Source organism: Gracilinanus agilis, chromosome 2, assembly GCF_016433145.1.
Source record: "Gracilinanus agilis isolate LMUSP501 chromosome 2, AgileGrace, whole genome shotgun sequence".
Taxonomy (NCBI): domain Eukaryota; kingdom Metazoa; phylum Chordata; class Mammalia; order Didelphimorphia; family Didelphidae; genus Gracilinanus; species Gracilinanus agilis.
Genome location: NC_058131.1, coordinates 191,678,974 through 191,684,049, shown reverse-complemented (window position 1 = coordinate 191,684,049; position 5,076 = coordinate 191,678,974). Strand labels below are relative to the sequence as shown.

At 34.8% G+C, this 5,076-nt stretch overlaps 1 pseudogene; it reads right to left on the bottom strand.

Moving 5' to 3' along the window:
- Positions 1 to 2,663: 2,663 nt before the first annotated feature.
- On the bottom strand, positions 2,664 to 4,807 carry LOC123233456 (annotated as a pseudogene).
- Positions 4,808 to 5,076: the final 269 nt, after the last annotated feature.

Here is a 5,076-nt window from a genome sequence, read left to right as displayed (position 1 = left end):
GATTAAGAATGTATTTCCCCAGGTAATATCTGAATTATAATTTCAAATATTGTATTATTGTAGTAATTTTAAGTGTGCATTATTACACTAATCATAAGTAAGTTATTTTGCTAATCATAAGTGTGAGAATCCATTCTACAATGGACTAATGTCAATATATATTATGTAAAAAGTTATAGAGATTAAAAAGTCATCCAAGGGTCATGGAGACTAGGAAGTAAGTCTGGAAATGGTCTGAGAGCCCAGATCTGGGAATGGTATTCAAGACATCTTGGAGACCCTTGTAGAGGGTGGTGGTGGTGTTTTGGGGAAAACCATGAAACTTGAAAAGCATTTTTATTTTGCAAGTTAGAATCTCATGTTTTGCACTGGAGGAAAATGTATAGACCTCTGACCCTATGACTTCCCTATCACAATAAAACCATGGCATCTTATTTTGCTTATACTTAAAATAATCAAGGAAAACAATGAGGTTAAATTAATTATATTCCTTGTATGTGAAAATGATAACTAGAATGCTTCAGATACTTATGTAACAAGTAATATTTAAGATACTTAAAATATTTAGGGTAATCAAGGGAAACAACAGATTTAAACTGAGTATATTACTAATAAGAAGGCGGTAACTAAGATGCTTATGATATGTATTCTTAAAATACCTAAGATACATAAAGTACCAAAAATACTTAAGGTACTGAAGATACTAATGAACTTAATTACTGTTAAGGCAATAAATAGGAGCATCTATCTAGGGAGTAGGGAGTTAGGTGAATATAATGTGACGATATTAAAAACAATCAAGGGACAAGAAAGAGGAAAAGAAAGAGGGAGAGAAAGTTGGGATAAGGTATATCACATGAGAAGGCATGTAAAAGTCAATAAAATAGAAGGGAAGAAGGGGAGTTAAGCAATGCTAAAACCCTACTCTCATCAGAATTGGCAAGAAGTGGAAATAACATCCACTTGTGAGTAAGTACGGAAATCTATCTTACAACAAATTAGGGGAAAAAATTCATAGCCTATCTCTCTGACAAAGACTTCATGTATCATTTGGAGTGTGGTTGGTGGACTTCTTTGTCTCTTACTTCCTTATCTTGGCCTATTCTCTTCCATATTCCACAATTCACTTGCCAGAGTCCATGGGCTCTGCAACCACTGCTGTTGCCACCACCACCATGACCATAACAACTACTACACAGCAAGAAATCAATTGATTATACTTCTGAAGGAGTTTTACCTCTGGTGTTCACATAGATATCAGTCTTTCCTGCTTTCAGCATCTCTTGGTATAATCTACTCTATATACGCAACATTTAGATAATTACATCATCGAAATTTTTTTTATGTCACCTTTTTTTTTTAATGTCACGTTGAACTAGGAGGTATAAAAGCTCCTAATTAGCTTAATGCAGTAGGACTAAAATTTGTATACTGCCTTCCAAAATATATGATTTGAATATACTCTACCAAAATAATTTTCCTTCCCAATAATCATCAAATAAAACTTTTTTTTGCTAATCAGTTTAATCTTTTCACTTTTCTTCATGTAACCAAAAATTTAAAAATGCCCTAATAAAAATGTAGTCAAGGCATTTAAATTTTAATCAGAAAAATTATAGCTATTACCAACTATATGAAAGAATGCTACAAAACATTAATAAAATATAAATGGAAATCATAATTTCATGAGATTTCATGAATTTAAAATTAACAAAGTTGATTAAAGAAGAGAAATTTTGATAGACTTTTGGGAAGATAGACACACTATTACATTGTTGATGGAATTGTGCACACATTAAATTACTTTTTTTTTAACAAAAGGGCTTTTTTATTAGTACAATGATAAAAACCAAAATGTAACAGAGAAACAAGCTATCCCACTGGGGGAAAAAAAGGTGAAATAAGAGTTTCCCTTTTTACTTCTATTTGATAGTTTTAGAAGTGCTTGAAATTACAGTAAGAAAAAAGGGGTTAAAAGGATAAATCTTATTAATGAAAAAGTTGAAAACACCCTTCTGTATATAGAAAATTCAAATTCTAACCAAAAATTGAGATTAGCCCAGTAAGCAACTGGGATAAAAGTTAAACCTGACAAAAACAACTATATACCAGTAATAAAAATAAACTTTTAAAAGAAAAATTAATTTACATTAATGGCAAATCACCCCAAATATTTGGGTAGTGACCCACTAAGAATTTTTTTTAAAATTATAAAATATTACAACAGAATAAAAAAGAAGGAATACCTCTGTACAAGTATTTGATGAATATAGTAAAAGGGTCAATATTTAGTAGTTAAACAATTTAGATTTACTAAATTTGTTACCTCATGGTTCTTTTATTACACAAAAGCACAATTAATGTTAAAAAATAAACTGGCAAAAACAAGAGATTATTTTATGAAAAAAAGGCTCATTGGTGAAGGGGAGACTTGCTCCATAAGACCATAATGAAATATAATAAGGCCTACTGAGTTATAAGGAGTCATAATCTTTATTGGTAATTAGGACCAACAGATGAAAATACAGATGATTAATGAAGTAACTATTAAAAAGTTGTATCTTATAAGTAAATATAGTGAACATTTGTACAATGTCATTTTAGCATCAATTCTCACATATCTATAAAGGATAAGCTCTTGTTGAAAAGTTTTATCACATATTTCATTTACATAACTTCTCAATATGGAGTCTTTTATGTTTACAAAGTAATGATCTGCAACTGAATGTTTTCCTATATATACCACACTCATATAGGATTTCTCTCCAGTATCAATTCTCTGATGTTGACTAAGAGAAGAGCTGCAACGAAAAGTTTTCCCACATTCATTGCATTCATGTGGTTTTTCTCCAGAATGGGTTATTTGATGTCAAGTAAGAGATGAGGTTTCACTGAAGGCTTTTCCACACTGGTTACATTTATAGGGTTTTTCTCCAGTATGGATTCTTTGATGCTGAATAACATGTGTGCTCTGGCTGAAGGCTCTTCCGCATTCACTACATTTATAACTTTTCTCCCCAGTATGAATTCTCTGATGTTTAGTAAAGGATGAGCTGTGACTAAAGGCTTTCCCACGTTTTACACTCATAAGGTTTCTCTCCAGTATGTATTCTCTGATGCTGAATAAGGGTTGAGCTATGACTGAAAGCCTTTCCACATTCAAGGCATCCATATGTTTTTTCTCCAGTATGGATGATCTGATGTCGAATAAGCGATGAGCTGTCCCTGAAAGCTTTGCCACATTCATTACATTCATAAGGTTTTTCTCCAGTGTGGTTTCTCTGATGCTGAACAAGGTGGGATCTCTGGCTTAAGGCTTTTCCACAATCATTACATTCATAAGGCCTCTCTCCAGTGTGGATTCTCTGATGCTGAACAAGGTGTATTCTCTGTCTGAAGGCTTTACTGCATTCATTACACTTATAGTGTTTCTCCCCAGTATGAATACTTTGATGTTGAGTAAGGAATGTGCTCTGGCTAAAGGCTTTGCCACATTCATTACATTTATAGCGTTTCTCTTGAGTATGAATTACCTATTGTTGAGTAATGCTTATACTTTCATTATAAGATTTCACACATTCATTATAATTGTACACTCTTTCCCCATTATGTAAGTCATATGGCATTAAATCTGATCAATGAATAGAAGTTTCCTCATATTGATTATTCTTGCAAAGTTTCTTCCCAGAAGGGATTATATCACATTTAAGCATATCTGAATACTCAATGCATACCATATCATGTGCATCATATTTATGGAGTCTCTTTTCCATAAAATTTGTTCTTTTGGGAAAAAGGATTGGCTCCAAGTTATAACTTTTCTCTAATTTATTACATCCCTGGTCATCATCATAATTTTTTTTGTTGGCTACTATTATTTCCTCAGAGTGTTTCCCCCAAATATGTTGTTGCTTCTCTGCCTTGACATTGTATTCCCAATCTTGTCCTGGGGAATTTTTGGACCAACCATTTTAAGTCTTTCCAAAAATGATTCTTCAATAGAAATGGATGGATTACGAACTGACCTTTTGCTTTCAGTCCCAGTGTCCCAAGCTTTTGAGACTTCTCTTTCCAGGATTCTTGGCTCTTCCCCTTGATCCATATGGAAAATTAATTCTGGTTTAGAAACTAGAAGTCCCAGAAAGACTAGGTTCCTGTAGTTCTCTAGCATGACAGTCAGGTATAGGTCCCTCTGGTCTGAATCCAATCGCCCCCACTCCTCTTGGGTGAAATCCACAGCCACATCCTTGAATGTCACAGATACCTGAGATCTCAAAGTCAGAAGTTCAGGAGCGATTCTCTCTTTTTCTCTTTCCTCCACTTGAAGAAGGCTAGCATCATGAGGATTCATAGCTTAAATATGCAAGGCATTATTTCCAAAACTAAATTTCAGTAACTTCTTTATGGAGGGATGACATGAATCCACTCTCTCCTCAAGTGTTTGGGTCAAGTCTTCCACCAGGCTCACCACCTCTTTGCTATTTGTAGGATGCTGTGCCTTCACCCAAATCCTGATATCTCCAGGAAGGATGGTGAGAAATTGTTCTAGCACCAACAGCTCCAGGATCTGCAACTTTGTGTGAATCTCTGGCCTTAGCCTCTGAAAGCAGAGCTCCCTGAGTTGGATGAGGGCTTCTTGTGGTCCAGCTACTTCTGGGTACTGATACCACCTAAAACTCTGCCGAGCAGCTTCAAGGTCTGAATTATCTCTTCCTAAGATTGGATCTTGCCTGCAAGGTACACTGATTCTCAGGATCCAGTCTTGTTCATGTGGAGTCAAGAGTTGGGGGTTCAAGAGAGTAGCCATCACCTTATTTAGAGATTTCACTTTCAAGTACTTGTAAGGGACTGTAGAGGCAGGGACATAACCTAAGCCTGTCTGGTGTCTGCCTAAAGCATGGGTCTGGAGGGAAGTGTCCTAGAGACCCATGAAACTGTGTGCACATCCTCATGCTCAGCTCCCTAAGGGTTCCAATAAATTACTTTTGAAAGGAGTTTTGAAGTATGCAAATAAATTTCCTAAGATTCTCATGTCATTTAAACCATAGATTTCATTGCAGAAAGGAATTCATTGAA